This window comes from Molossus molossus, unplaced genomic scaffold (genome assembly GCF_014108415.1).
Source record: "Molossus molossus isolate mMolMol1 unplaced genomic scaffold, mMolMol1.p scaffold_m16_p_1, whole genome shotgun sequence".
In the NCBI taxonomy this organism is placed as follows: Eukaryota; Metazoa; Chordata; class Mammalia; order Chiroptera; family Molossidae; genus Molossus; species Molossus molossus.
In genome coordinates this window covers 101329634-101346208 of record NW_023425344.1, presented here as the reverse complement: position 1 = coordinate 101346208, position 16575 = coordinate 101329634, and the positions used below count along the sequence as shown (strand labels likewise).

At 39.1% G+C, this 16575-nt stretch overlaps 1 protein-coding gene across 8 annotated transcripts in view; it reads left to right on the top strand.

Moving 5' to 3' along the window:
• The window catches only part of ABI1 (abl interactor 1), a 134498-nt gene that overhangs the window by 65145 nt on the left and 52778 nt on the right, over positions 1 to 16575 (top strand). The gene's annotated exons all lie outside the window — the stretch shown is intronic.

The following is a 16575-nucleotide window of genomic DNA, read 5'->3' as shown; positions in this document are numbered from 1 at the left end:
ACTCGTCTTCTTACTGGCTGAATTTAGTTATTATCACTTTAAACTTTGGCTTTGAGTTGAGTAAACCAACTCTTCTTTTTTTAAAATGTGTGTGCTAAAATATACAAAACATAAAATATATCATTTTAAGTATTTTTAAGTGTATATAGTTCATTGGCATTAAGTATATTCACATTGTTATGCAACCATTACCAGTTATTCTATTTCTTTTATAAGATCTTTCTTGAAGTAAAATAAATTGCACACAATTATAAAGCATTCAAATTTATAAAATTTGATACATTATCTATGAGACCATTAATACATTCATGATAATGAACATCCTCCCCAAATTTCTTCATACTCTTTTGTTATCTCTCTTTTCCATTCCCTGTCCTCAGGCTTTCTGTCACTATGGGTTAGTTTACATTTTCTGAAATGTTATGTAAATGAAATCATATGGCATATACTATTTGCTTGCCTGGCTACTTTTAATCAGCATAATTATTTTGAGATTCATTCATGTTGTAGGTAAAAAATAGTTCACTCCTTTTTATTGCTGATTACTATTCCATCCTTCTAGCTTTTGTTTATCCACTCACCTGTTGATGGACATCTGGATTGTTTTCAAGTTTTGCTTCTTACAAATAAAACTGAATATTTGTGTACAAGTCTTTATATGGTCATGTGTGTATAGTTCTTGTGGGTAACTTAACTTCCTCTGAAGTAAGAATGACTAGGTCACAAGGTAGATGTCTGTTTAACATTATAACCAAATGTATAGCCAAATTGTTTTCCAAAATGATTATACCATTTTATCTTCCCATCAGTATTAATGAGAGTTCTAGTTGCTTCACAGTCTCACCAGTGTTGCTGTGGTAAGTCTTTTTAATTTTAGACATTCTAATAGGTGTGTCGTAGTGTCTTGTGGTTTTAATCACCCTTTCTCTAGTGATTAATGAGGTTGAACATTTTTTCATGTGGTTGCTGTAGATTTCAGTATTTAAGCCTTGTATATCTTTGTCTGATTTATTCCAAAGTATATCATATTTTTTGTTGATAGTGGGTATTTTTTTAAAATCTCAACAGAAATACAATTGATACTGATATACTTTGTGTCCTTGTTAAAGTTACTTAATAGTTAGAGTAGCTATTGTATAGATTCCATTGTATTTTCTATGTAGAATATCATGTTAGTAAATAAAAACAATTATACTTCTTTCCTTTTCTATTTTTCTTGCTTTTTATTTTTATTTATTTTTGCCTTACTGTACTAGTTTGACACTTTAAGACAATGTTGAATAGGAGTAGTGAAAGTGGACATTGTTATCTTGTTCCTATTTTAGTGGAAAGCATTCAGTCTTTTACTATAAGTGTCATTATAGTCTATAGGTTTTTCAGAAATATGCTGTATGAGGAAGTTGCTTTCTAGTGCTAGTTTGATTAGAGTTCTTATCAGAAATGAATAATTGATTTAAAAAAGAAGTTTTATTGTTGTTCTGTTGTTTTTCTATCAGTAGAAAAATGAAGAACTTCTTTTTTTTATTTTTTATTATTGACAGTATTATAGATGTCTCCCATTTCTCCCTTTATGTGCTTCTCTACCCAATCCCCGCCCTTCACCAGGCCTTCCCCCATGCTGTTGTCTGTGTCCAGGGGTTATGCATATATACCTATGTGTTCTTTGATTAATCTTTTACTCTCCCTGCCGAGAGCCGTTATTCTGTTCCGTGCATCTATACCTCTGGACTTATTTTGTTCATCAGTTTATTTTGTTCTTTTTTTTTTTCCTTTATTGATTTTAGAGAGAGAGGAAGTGAGAGGGAGAGAGAGAGAGAAACATCGATTGGCCGCCTCCGGCATGCCCCCACTGGGGATTGGGCCCACAACCTGGGCATGTATCCTGACTGGGAGTCAGACTGGCGACTTCTTGGTGCATGGGTCGATACTCAACCACTGAGCCACACCAGCTGGACTTATTTTGATCTTTAGATTTCACTTATAAATGAGATCATGTGATATTTGTCTTTCTCTAACTGGCTTATTTCTCTTAGCATAGTAGTCTCCAGGTCTATCTGTGTTGTCTCAAAGGGTAAGAGATCCTTCTTTTTTTTTGACAGCTGTATAGTATTCCTTTGTGTAAATGTACCACAGCTTGTTTGGATAATGAATTTTGTCAAATATTTTTTTTTTTGTCTTTTGAAATGATCATGTATATATTTTTTGGTCTTTCAATATGGTGAATTAGAATTTTTCTTTTTCTTTTTTTTTTTATCCTCACCCGAGGACATTTTTTCCATTTTTTACTCAGATAGAGTGGGAAGGAGAGAGAGGAAGAGAGAGAAACATCGATGTGAAAGGGATACATCGAGCGGCCGCCACCCACACGACCCAACCAGGGCCGGGGACAAACTGCAGCCAAGGTACATGCCCCTAGCGGGAACCGAACCTGGGTCTCTGTGGGCCGCAGGCTGACGCTCTAACCGCTGAGCCAAACCGGCCAGGGCTAGAATTTTTCTTTTAAATGTTAAACTGGCCTTGCTTTCCTGGGATAAACTGCTTGACTGTGATGTATTATCCATTTCCTAGATTGTCAGACTTATTTTGTTAAAATTTCGTTCTGAACTTCTATGCTCCTGAGAGTTATTGGTCTGTAGTTTTCTTGTAATATCTGGTTTTGGTGTCAGTATAAAGCTGGTCTTACAGAATATTTTGGGTAATATTCCTTCATCTTTAATTTTATGGAAGAATATGGTAGAATTGATACTTGTTTTTCTTTAAATGTTTGAAGAATATGTATTTTGTTACAGTTGTGTGAAATGTTCTATAAATCTCATTAGGTCTAACTGGTTGATAATATTGTTCAGTTCTTCTATATCCTTACTGATTTTCTGTTGACTTGTTTTCCTAATTATTAGGGAAGTTATGTTGTAGTCTCCAAAGATAATTTTGGTTTAGTCTGTTTCTCTGTGAGTTTTTATCTTTTTTTTTTATCCTCACTTGAGGACATGTTTGCATCCATCTTCAGATAGAGCGGGAGGGTTAGAGGGAGGAAGAGAGACAGAGAGAAACATTGACGTGAGAGAGACACATCAAGTGGCTGCCACCCACACGACCCCAACTGGAGCTGGGGACAAACTGCAACCGAGGTACGCGCCCTTAGCAGGAACCGAACCCGGGACTCTTGGTCTATAGGCCGAAGCTCTAACTGCTGAGCCAAACCGGCCAGGGCAAGTTTTTCATTTTTAAAAAGTATTTTGAAACTGTTAGGTTCATAATGTTTAGGTTTGTAATGTCTTATTGATAAATAATTGACTCCTTTATCATTATGAAGACTTTTTTGTCCTAGATAAACCTAGGTTTGACTAACTAGGCAAACCTAGTTAGTACAGGCACTAGGGAGATAGTGTAGGTTCCTGTAACGGAAGCACTAATTGATTCAGTGCTTTGGGTTCTTAAACTTTTTGTTCTCAGTCTCCCTTAACATCTTAAATGATTGAGGCCTGGCCTGTGTGGCTCAGTGATTGAGTGCCAACCCATGTACCAAGAGTTCACCGGTTCGATTCCCAGTCAGGTACATGCCCAGGTTGTGGGCCAAATCCCTAGGGGTGGGGGTGGGGCATGCAGAAGTTGGCCAACACAGATGGTTATATCTCTCCCTCTCCCTTCCTCTCCCTCTAAAGTCAATAAAGAAAAATATTTTTAAAAATAAATAAATGATTGAGGATCTAAAGGGGCTTTGATTTACTTGGGAAGATCATTATTTATCACAGCAGAAATTAAAAGATAAATTAAAAAATTTATGTTAACTCAAATAAAATAAACTTAGTACATGTTAATACAAATAACATTTTAATGAAAAACTAGCTGTTACCCAAAACAAAAAAATTTGTGGGAAGAGTGGCATTGGTTTTACATTTTTGCAGGTCTTTTAAATATTTTGTTTAATAAAAGATAGACTCTTACATTTGTTTTTGCATTCAATTTGTTGTATTGGTTGGATTATATGAAGAAGGTCTGGCTTACACAGATGTATAGTTAGAAATCGGAGGATTCCTGAGACTCCCCAGGGGTCTTTGAACCACAGCTGGAGAACCATTACATTATGGGATTATTACAGTTTAATCTCTACAATATATGTTTTGCCAATCTCCTGTATTGGCCATCATGCTTTCATTGATAAAAATTTCCCAAATTTGTAATGTTTCCATCTGTATTTTTTCTGGCTCTTTGTTATACAATTCTTTGTCCATCCAATTGACTTCAGTGATTTCTTTATCCATAATATCAAGGGACTACTGCTAATTCCTAATGGCCTATTGATATTTATTTTAGGTTTGCTCAATCAATTTCTTAAAGATATTTCATGAATTTTAAGATTAAGCATGCTACTCTTTTTGGCACTTGTTATGGGCTGAGTTGTGTTTTCCCGGAATTTATAGATTTAAGCACTAGACACCAGCACCTCAGAATGTGACTGTATTTGGCCTCTTGGTGCATGGGATGATGCTCAACCACTGAGCCACACCGGCCAGGCTGTATTTGGAACTTAAAGAGATATTTAAGTTAGAATGAGGTCACTAGGTGGGCCCTAAACCAATATGATTGGTGTCCTTATAAGAGCAAAAGATGAGGACATAGACACACAGAAAAAGAAGACCATGTGAAACAGGGAAAAGAGGGCATTTTATAAGCCCAGGAGAGAGGCTGTTAAAAGAAAGCAGCTCTGCCCTGGCTGGTTTGGCTCAGCGGTTAGAGCGTCGGTCTGCGGTCCAGGGAGACCTAGGTTCGGTTCCCGCTAAGGCATGTGCCTCGGTTGCGGTTTGTCCCCGGCCCTGGTTGGTCATGTGGGTGGCGACCACTCGATGTGTGCCTTTCACATTGATGTTTCTCTCACACTCTCTCTCCCTCTCACTCTATCTGAACAGGAAATGGAAAAATGTCCTTAGGTGAGGATAAAAAAAAAAAAAAAAGACAGCTCTGCTGAGCTGTTGATCTTGGACTTCTAGCCTCCATAATCATGAAAAATTACTGAGTCGGTGGTATTTTGTTATGGCAGCCTATTGTGATGTTTTTGATTAGGAATTCCTGAGGCTCTCACCTGGCTCATATGGCAAGCCCCATAGTGAGCTCTACATATACATTCATAGTGAGCCCCACAGACATTCCCCATATCACAACTGGGGCCAATGTTGTGGTTCTTATGATTCAGGGTCATCTCTGCAAAATCATCAGGGAACTTGGAAGTATCAAGATTTGTTATTCACCGGTGCTGGAGGGTACATGACATGCCTACAAGGCCACATGCTGAAGTCTGGGATAGAGAAAGAGAGAGGGCAGGAGCATGGACCTGAGGCTCTACCTTTATTAGAATCTGAGGGTGGGATGATTAGGGTTTTGTGGATTTACTCTTTATTTAGTGAACTTAAAGCATAATAGTGGGAATTAAGGCAAAGGAAGGAAAAAATGGGGTCACTCAAGCGGTCAGTTTTCTAGGTTACCCAGGGTTTTCTAAAAGAGAATTTTTATGGGTGTGAGTGACCTGCTTCTTTATCTAGTTGTTTTGCTAGTAGCTATGGAATATAGCTGGCAATATTTGTATTTGAAATGGATGCTTTGGCAATCAAAAGTTTAATGCACAGCCCTAGGAAACCAACCTAGCATTGGTATGCCATCTTTAGGACTATCACTTTTATACTTTTTGTCAGCTAGTATGGACATAAGCTTTTCATCAGAACCTGAAATACTGCCAGAAAAAAGATAGCTGTAATGCAGATTGTTGAGTGTCATTCAAAATGAGAAAGCATGGTATGTTGAGTTAGTACCCAACAGCTAGGAGCATTGTGTAACCCTCAGTTGATTGGCTGATTTATCATCCCTCGGTTGATTGGCTGATTTACCATGAGAAAAATATATTAATTGCCTTATTCAGTATTCTAATGGATTTATTTACACATCTGATATTTCTCAGATGAACCATATGGTGCTAGGCTGAGTAATGGCCTACAAAGATATCTGGTTCCTAATCCCTGGAAAAGTGAATGTTACTTTGTAATACTAAATGTCCAAAGTGACTTTGGAGATGTAAATTGTAGATCTTGTGATGGGGAGATTTTATGTTGGATAATCCAGGTGCCCTTTAAATTTAATCACAAAAGTCCTTGTAAGAGGCAGGCAGAGGAGGATTTGACATAGAAGAGCAGAAAACAAAATGACAATGAGAGCAGAGATTAGAATGATGTGGTGACACCAGAAGCTGGAAGAGTGAATCGAGGAAGTAGATTTTCCCCTGTAATCTTCCAAGGGAGTGTGGCCCTTTTGATATCTTTTTTTTTTATTTTTATCCTCACCCGAGGACATTTTTCCATTTTTTGTACAGATAGAGTGGGAGGGAGAGAGAGGAAGAGATAGAGAGAGAGAAACATCAATGTGAAAGGGACACATCGAGTGGCTGCCACCGCACGACCAACCAGGGCCGGGGACAAACTGCAACCGAAGTACGTGCCCTTAGTGGGAACCGAACCCGGGTCTCTCCGGACCGCAGGCCGACGCTCTAACCGCTGAGCCAAACCGGCCAGGGCATTAATATCTTGATTTAGTCCCATAAGACTTAGTTTGGGTTTCTGACCTCCAGAACTATAATAGAGTAAATTTTATTGTTTGAGGCCACAAAGGTTGTTTTTTGTTAGCAGCATTAGGAAGCTAATACACATGCTATAACAAATCACTTCTAACTGTTGTATATCTTTCTTTATATTTGTCTAAATGTTTGGTACAGATTGGTTCTTGTCATCTGCATGATATGGATTAAAACTGTATTTTTAAAGGATATTATAAAATTGTATACTATTCTTTTTTTATTGAATTTTTTGGGGTGACATTGATTAATAAAATTATACAGGTTTCTGCCCTGGCCAATTTGGCTCTGCGGTTAGAGCGTTGGCCTGTGGACCAAAGGGTTGTCTCGGGTTCGATTCTGGTTAAGGGCATGTACCTGGGTGGCAGGTTCAGTCCCTGTCCCTTGTCATGGTCCTGTGGCAGGCAACTTATCGATGTGTCTCTCTCACATTGATATTTCTCTTTCTCTCTTTCTCTCTTTCTCTCTCTCTCTCTCCCTCTCCCTCTCTCCTTTTCCCTCCCTCCCTCCCACGCTATCTAAAATATCAATAACAAATATCCTCGTGTGAGGATTTAAAAAAAAACACACAAAAAGATAAATTATAGCGGAACAAGCTATAGTAAAGGTGTACTAATATAGAATATAGATTTTTAAAAAAAATGTAAAACATACTACAGATCATTATAAATGTTCATTTGGGGGAGATGAGGGTCTAAACCTTTTCTTGGAGCTAATCCGTATCTTGTTATTATCTAAAATAAAATTATTGTATGGATAAACATTTGTTTCAAAATTAATTATCGTGTCAGGGACTCATTGCACCAGGACTCATAGCAGCTAGCAGAGTGCCTGGGGTTTTCATGTTAGCTGGGGAAATTTTTGAACTATAATGTTTTAAACATCTGAAAATTTTGAAGTTAGATAAAAATACTCTAAAGTATAATAAAGATTTCTGATATGGCTTTGGTCCTTTCTCCTTTTTTTCTCTTTCCTTTCCACTATTCAAATATACATACATTAGCTAACATATGATTTGTATCATTAAAAAATATATAGCAGGGGCACTGGCGGGGTAGCTTAGTTGGTTAGAACATCATCCTGATATGCCAAGGTTGTGGGTTCAATCCCCAATCAGGGCACATACAACAACCAACCAACGGATGAATTAATAGATAGAACAAAAAATGGATATTTCGCTCTCTCTCTAAAATTGATAAATAAAAATGAAATATGTATCAGCTAACATAATTTTTATCATTAAAATATGTATGTATGTATATTTACTTTTAATTCAGTTTTTTTTTTTTTTATCCTCACTTGAGGACATTTTTCTAGTTTTTGTTCAGACAGAGCGGGAGGGAGAGAGAGGAAGAGAGAGAGAGAGAGAGAGAAACATCGGCTGCCACCCACACGACCCAACCAGGGCTGGGGACAGACCATAACCCGAGGTATGTGCCCTTAGCGGGAACCAAACCCAGGTCTCTCTGGACCGCAGGCCGATGCTTTAACCGCTGAGCCAAACTGGCCAGGGCTTAATTCATTTTTTTAAAAATGTATTGATATTGTTCTAAGGCTGTTATTGGTATGGACATGCCATCAGAAGACTTATATATTTTTTATTTATTTGAATAATTAATGTAGTTCAGGGACCAGCAAACTATGGTTCATGTGGGCTAAATCCAGCCTTCCACCCCGTTTTTGCAGATCAAGTTTTATTGGACCATAGCAGTGTTCCTTTGTTTTACATAGTGCTGTTGCAGCTTTTACCACTACAGTGACATAGTTCAGTTATGACAAAGAGCATATGGCCTGCAAAGCCTAAAATATTTACTCTTTGACTCTATCCAGAACACGTTTGAGAACCCCTCATGTAATGTTATACAAACATTTATTTCAGAAACATTATTAAATATTCTTGGGATTTGACACCAATCTTTCTGGAGATTGATTTGCTGCCATTTCTAAAGAAGCCAACCATTGTGAGGAATGGGGCTTGTGGAGATTGCATGATGATACAAATTCTGCAGGTTTATTGCTTCATTCCTTCTATGTATTCAGCAGGTAGAGGTTAGCTTGTATAAGAACTGTTGGAAGAAGCATACTTAGAAGTTTGGTTTTGACACCTGGTAGACTGCAGTACTATTCTGACAGTAATCACCTGGAATCAAGACTGCTCTCACTTCAGATGCCAGTGGCAAGCTGGATCCTCATTCTACCCATAATTTTGACCATCTGGTCACTAATCTGGAGCGATCCACCCCCCCCCCCCATACACACACAGGTTTGATAATTTACTAGAATGACTCACAGAATTCAGGAAAACTCTGTTCTTATGATTACAGTTTCATTTTAAAGGATACAGATCAGGACCAGACAAATGAACACATACATAGGGTCTGGGATAGTCCTGAATAGAGTATCTGTTTCTTCTTTTTGTTAAGTCTATCAGGGTACATCACCCTCCTAGCACATCATTTTGCTCACCAACCACCGAACTCCACTGAACTCGAGCTTTTGTCAGATGTAGGCATGATTGATCAATTCATTGGTCACGTTATTCAATTTAATCTTGCCCTGGCTGGGTAGCTCGGTTGTAGCCTCTTTCCAATATGCCAAGGTTGTGGGTTCCGCCCCCTGTCAGGACCCATACAACAATCAACCATTGAATACATCAATAAATGGAATAAAACGTCAATTTATCTCTTTCTCAATCCCTCTAAAATCAGTCCATCATCATCATCATCATCATCGATTCAATCTTTAGCCCTCCTCTCCCACCCAGAGGTTGGGCTGATTCAAAGCCTGGATCCTCTCATTACACGATTGGTTTTTCTGGTGACCAGCCCCCATCCTGAGGTATCTTGTTAGCGCATAAAACACCCCTATCATTGGGGAAATTCCAAGGGTTAAAAGTTCTCTCTTAGGAGCCAGGGACAAAGTCCAGTCAATTTTTTTTTTTTTTTTTAATACAACTGGTACCAGATTTTGAGGTTTTATGGCCTGAAATAATAAGAAGCAAGGGGTAATATATTTGTGGTGAGTTTGTGATTTAATTCTGTTCATATTGAAGTTTATGTAAAAATCATATTGCAGGATTTTTTTGTCAGTTTGTTTTTTTTATCCTTACCCAAGGACATTTTTGCATTTATCTTCAGATAGAGTGGGAGGGAGAGACGGAGGAAGAGAGAGAGAGAACCATCAAGTGGTTGCCACCCACATGACTCCAACCCGGCCGAGGACAAACTGCAACCGAGGAACGTGCCCTTAGTGGGAACTGAACTGGGGACTCTCTGGTTTGTGATCCCATGCTCTAACCGCTGAGCCAAGCTGGTCAGGGCTGTTAGTTTGTTTTTTAAACAGTTTTTGCTGCTGAGCCCGGCTGGTGTGGCTCAATGGTTGAGCGTCGACCCATGCACCAAGAGGTCGCTGGTTCTGTTCCCATAAGGGCACATGCTCAGATTGTGGGCCCGATCCCCAGTGGGGGGCATGCAGGAGGCAGCCAGTCAGTGTTCTCTCATCGATGTTTCTCTCTCTCTTTCTTCCTCTCTCCATTCCTTTCTCTCTCTCTCAAAAAATCAATAAAGAAAAAAATTTTTAACAGTTTTTGCTGCTATTAGTAGTAGTTTGTAGAAAGTTTTTCAAAACTGCTATTCATATGCTAATACTTGAAGTGCTCTGTATTGTTATAAGTAGATTTCTCAAATTGAGAATTTTATAGAATATTTAGTATTTTAGATGACTGAAATTTTCTTTTAAAAAAAAATTATGTATTGATTTTAGAGAGAGAGAGGAAAGGAGGGAAAGCGAGGGAGGGAGATAGAGAGAGAAAGAGAGAGAGAGAGAAACATCGATGTGTTGTTTCACTTATTTATGCATTTATTGGTTGCTTCTTCTATATGCCCTGACTGGGTAATGAGCTCACAACCTGGGCGTATCAGGACCATGCTCTAACCAACTGAACTACTGTTATGGCACAAGAGAACCGAAAGACCACCAGAACTAAATTAAAACCAAATGGAGAGCAAAGCCGGCCGTAGACTGATCCCGAGTTTTCGGAGACCAACCCTGGAGCTTCCAAATGTGGCACCACCGTCAAAGAAAGATCAGTCTCAATGTGGCTGCTTCTTTAATCTCGTAGTTGTAAGACTTCCATTCAGCTTGATTTCAGGCAGTTTTGAATGATGGTTTGTTGTGGCACAAGAGAACTGAGAGGCCACCAGATCCAAATTAAAGCCAAATAGAGAGTAAAGCTGGCCAGCAACTTTATCCTGAGTTCTCGGAGACCAGCCCTGGGGCCTCCAAATGTTGTGGCGCGACAGAGTCAAAGAATGACCACTAGAGAATTAAGTCCTAATAAGAGCTGTTGATTCCAAACACCCCAGTGATAGAATCTTTGAAATCAGGCCCTGGCCAGTTTGGCTCAGCGGTTGGAGCATCGGCCTATGGACCAGAGAGTCTTGGGTTCGGTTTCCGCTAGGGGCACGTATCAAAAAAAAAAAAAATCAGCCTGGATATACTTTATTACATGCTTTTTATATCTTACAGAAGATAGGATCTTCTTGATATAATGCCCAGGGTCACAGCAATGCTGTATAGAATTAGTTTGCCTTAATGATAACAGGAACAACCAGGTACACCCAGAAACACCCAAGTATTTCAGGTATTTCAAGGTACATTGGGTTACACTTAGCCCCGAGCTACACAAACACAATGCAAGCCCGATTCCTTGAGATTGTGGGGGAGGTCGAGTCTCTGACTCAAGACCTCCAAGCTCTGTGGACTCTGTTAGACACAGAGCCAGCTCCCAACAATTTCTTGGTTCAGAGAGTATTCCAATTTACTGAGGTTATTTTGACTAAACAGGTTCAGCTAGAGGGCACACAGTGACTTTCCCAATCATCAATTATGGAGCAGCACAATAATTTATCAATTATGGGGTTATAAACATGCCAGCACACTACTCCAACAGGGCCTGAAATTTTCTATTTTAATAATAATAGAAGTATTTCTAACATGTGCATTGTTTTGTATTTACAGTTAGGTTATAGGCAGTCCCACTTCTCTCTGCTCATCTTGCAGCCCACCCCCACTCCATGGCAGAATTTGCTGGTTTTCTATTCATAAAATAATATCTGTGAACTAGATTTGGATTAGTAAGTGAGGTGAATAACCAACCTTATTTTAAGTTGAATAACTTCAAAACATGTTTTCTTCTTGTGGTTCTATTCTCACTTTTTAGGGCCGATCAGATTGGAGTCTGTAGTAATAAGATGGAATTAGGAAAGATGGGTGTTGGGAGCCTACCTGTCTGACAGAATCCATGGAGCCTGGAGGTCTTGAGTCAGAGACTCGACCTCCCCCACAATCTCAAGAAGCTAGGCTTGCATTATGTTTGTGCAGCTTGGGGCTAAGTGTGACCCAGTGTACCTTGAAATACCTGAGATAACAGACTGGGTGTTCCTGGTTGTTCCTGTTAATCCGCAAGGCAAACTAATTATATACAGCATTGTTGTAGCCCTGGGCATTATATCTAGAAGATCCTATTTTCTTATGTCACTAAGCTTTTGCTGTAAGGTATAAAAGGCATGTAATAAAGCACATTGAGGCTGATCCTGCTGAGGACAGTCCTCCTGATCCCATATCTCTGTCATTGTCTTCATTCCCACTGCTCAAACGCAGGGTCTCTGCTCTCCAGACTGGTTCCTGGCAGATGGGTCTCATCAGATCTTTGAAGTTCTACATTCCCTTTTTCTTTCTTTTCTGAATCTACAACTAGTACCACAGATCCCCAGAATGGCCTTCTTTGTAGATTATTTGTATCTAGATGTAGTTCCAAGACCAGTCCTGTTTTCTCACAATTGTTTCTGGTTTATGAAGAAAGAAAAGGAAGGTAAATCGAGTGTTCAAATATATTATAAGTTGGTGAAATATTTTCAAGTAGGTTTGTGTTGAGTCTAAGATTTTCCTTTTTATTTTTTAAATCACAGTTGTTTGTAGTATTTTTGTTTGTTTCTTTAAATGTTGTTACTGGCCAATAAAATTGGTAACAGTAGTTTTTCTTCCTTCCTCTCTGCCTTTTGTCTTTCAGTCTTGTTTCCCTTGTCTTCTTTTTAAGCATTTACTGATATGTGAAATTCACAGTTACAGTAACCCAAGCTGTTCCATATCTCAGTCGTCATCTTTTGAACACATGGATACACATCAACCCACCACCCCAACTCTGAATGAACAAAGAATGAAAGAGATCTGGATCGTCAACCTTAGAGGACCAGAAAAATTATTTTTTTAGGCTGATAAGAATAGGGGCAAAGCTTTGTATTTAGCTTCTATTCCAGAGTAAACCAACCAAGCATTTTTCCTGTGGTAATGGTAGAGTAGTTCTTATCAAACCAACTTTTCCAGAGGTAATTTAAACTCTGAACAAAATACAAAGGACAAAGGTTACCTCAAGAGCAACCAGTAGTCAGAAACTGAGGGGAAGTGGGTAATTAGTGTACAGTTGGATAACGGAAACAGCTCTGGTGGATTTGCTGTTTTTATAACCAGTTGACACCATGCTAGGCAACTAAAGCTCAGATAGAAAAGTGCATACTGCTTGAAGAACCATTGGGAAGAGTTCATGGTGACCCCAACAGCTAGAAAATGAGAGGAAAAAGAGACCCGAAGAGAAATAGCTCCCAATTTTGCAGTAAACGTTCACTGGTATCAGTGTGGCATAAATTGCAAGCAACCTAGCAAAGGCTAAAAGAAAGTACTGACAAGAATTTTAGCTACTGCCCATCTTAGAGGAAACAGTTTGGAGTTATGTGCAGCTAAGTTTATTATCAACACTCTTCAGTGAACTGTAACAGGATTTGGACTTTCTGGAGGGGATTGTTTACATGTATGGGATATCTGTAAGTACTAGACATATGAAGAAGTGGGAAAATATGACCAAAACTCAGAGTAAAGGCAATCAATAGAGATCAGCCATTAGGTGATATACATGTTGGACACAATTGTTTCTTTATTTGACCAGTCATGAATTCAGGAACTTGAAACTTTATGGTTAATGAACATGTCAACATACTGATTCTAGCTTCATTCTTCATTATTTTTTCTCATGTATCCTAAGGTCTAACTTAGGCTTAAGAGTTTACTGGTCTCTTGCACTAGTACTACTCACTTTCCCTCCTTGTTGGTGTGCTTCTTCCCCTGTAAGACATTACTTGTTAATGTATAAATCAAGATGAAGAAACAGAAACAACTTTTGGTATTTAAAGTAGAAATTTGGTTTCCGTAAATAATTCCCAGACCTCTAAGAACTGATGCACTAGGGAAGCTATAACTTCTGATGATGTCATTGGAATTATTCAGTTTAAGAACCTGATTGAAGGTTTTTAGATTAAGGATTAGGAAGCTTCTGACACTGTTGTTGCTGCCTCAGCTGCCTTTTGACACTCACACAGCAGATGACTGGGCATTGGAACTTGAGGTCCAGCTGTTGCTTCCACTGCAGTTGCCTTCCAACAGCCAAGGATTTAGAGAAGGGATACTAGAGCACCACTTTGTAAAAATCTCATTTCTCAACTTGCTTGCCAATAGAAAGTAACGTAAAGGGGTAGTAAGTGATCTTTATTCACCTCACTTTCAATTTTCATATCCCATACAAGTATATTTCATTGACAGATCTGAAATTATATCCAAGAGCTTAGCTGTAAGAACAATTGGGCAATGTTATTTTTTAGCTTTTTAGCTTCTGTAGAACAAGAAGAGGTGGGAAGGGTGAAATGTAGATTGAACTAGTTTTACAGCATTCACTGACATTATCTGCGTTGTCCTAGTACTTTAAATAGTTAACAAATGTTACATTAACTGTGTAGCATTGTGATTTTTAAAAATTGACTTTTGAGAGAGAGAGACAGAGAGAGAGAAATATCAGTGTCAAAGAAACATCAATTGGTTGCCTCCTGCACGTACCCCATCCAGGGATTGAACCCACCACCTTCTGGTGTACAAGATGATACTCCAGTCAACTGAGCCACACTCACCAGGGCTTGTGTTTTCATTGTAGTTTGAAGACAGCAGATTGTATCTTCATTCAATTTTTAAAATTCTAGAATCTAACCCCAAACCTGCCGTAGACTAAGCATTCAATTTTGGTTAAAAAATTTCATTTGCAAGGGGTTGGTATGTATACCCTTTTTTTTTTTTTAAATCCTCACCTGAGGACATTTTTTGATATTTTGTTCAGATAGAGTGGGAGAGAGAGAGAGAGAGAGAGAGAGAGAGAAACATCGACGTGAAAGGGACACATCGAGTGGTTGCCACCCACACGACCCAACCAGGGCTGGGGACAAACTGTAACCGAGGTACGTGCCCTTAGCAGGAATCGAACCCGGGTCTCTCTGACCACAGGCCAACGCACTAACTGCTGAGCCAAACCGGCCAGGGTTACCATTAAATACAATACGTTGAAGTATTTAAATTTTTTTTTTCTTAGAGAGGAAGGGAGAGATAGAAACATCGATGTGAGAGACAGACATCGATTGGATGCCTCCAGCACATACCCCAGTGGGGAATGACAGGGAATTGAACCAGGACCTCTCAGTCCATGGGATGATGCTCAATCCACTGACCCATACCAGCTGGGCAGTACATTGAAGTATTTAATAAACACTTTAAACAGAGTAAAAACTCCTATGGGAGTTTGGGTGACATTGAAAGATTGACAGTTAAGTTGGGATTTGAAGGAAGCCTGGGCATTTATCATGTTAACATGGAGTATAATATATTCTAGTCTGAGGTAATGGCATTAGACAGAGACATGGTGGCTTGTTCAGAGTTACTAGGAGGTAGGGTGTGATGTTTGGATTGGGAAATGTTTCTGGAGGTTAGTTTAGAAAAATAAATCTGAAGTTCTAAGTTACAATTCATTTCCGTTTGGTCTGGTTTCACTGAGGAGGCTCAATGATTGCTTGTGTTGTATATCCTTTTACTTTTTCTCTGCCTCTGATAGCTGCTTGGTGTTGGAACTATACAGATCCTGAATCAGAGCAACATGCTTATCAGAAAAATCATCAGTCTTCTTTTAAAATTTTTTTCCCTTGATTTATTTTAGAGAGAGAGGAAGGGAGAGGGAGGAGATAGAAACATTGATGAGAGAGAACATCGATTGCCCACCTCTTGCATGCCCCCCACTGGGGATTTGGCCCACAACATGGGCATGTGCCCTGACCGGGAATCGAACCGGCGGCCTCTTGGTGCATGGGTCGATGCTCAACCGCTGAGCCATACCAGCTGGGCAAATCATCAGTCTTTTTAAACCATCATCTGATGGCTGACATTATTAAGCCCTGAAGCAAAGGAAAGTATTTTTTGGAAATCGGAGGCTCTGTTCTTTGCTTTCAAAGTAAACAACAGGGTATCCTGCCTCTGCTTGGGTAGTTTCTCTTTTGAAGAAAAGAATCTCCAAGCCACATTCTGTCTCAAATTTTCTATTTGTGGTGTTGAGGAAGCAACTCTCAATCCAGTTGACCATAAAGTTTGGGCTAAACCAGCTTTTTATTTCTGTTCTAAGTAATAGTATAACAAGGGACTGTTCTCATCTCACTTAGAGTAAGGAACACTTTTTTTCAGAAAGGGACTTTGGAACCCTCCTTCTTATAGCTTGATAATAAATAGCTAGTTTGGTAGTTTCTTTCAGATTATATGTTCTTTGGTTGTCTGTAAACCATTGACCAGGCTACAACTTGAATCTCCTAATAGATTTGAGTCTTCACAGTAGCCTAGTCTTGCTTCAAAGCCTGGAAATAATTTTTCACTTGCTATTGTTTAACCTCAGACTCCTAGTGTGTCATAAAAGGCTCTTTGATCTGCTTTCTTCCAACTCTTATTGCATTCCTGCTATGCCCAACTTCTCCATGTGCGTGTGGCTTACAACAACAGAAATGTATTTTCTCAGTGTTCTGGAGGCAAGAAGTTCAAATTGAGGTGTC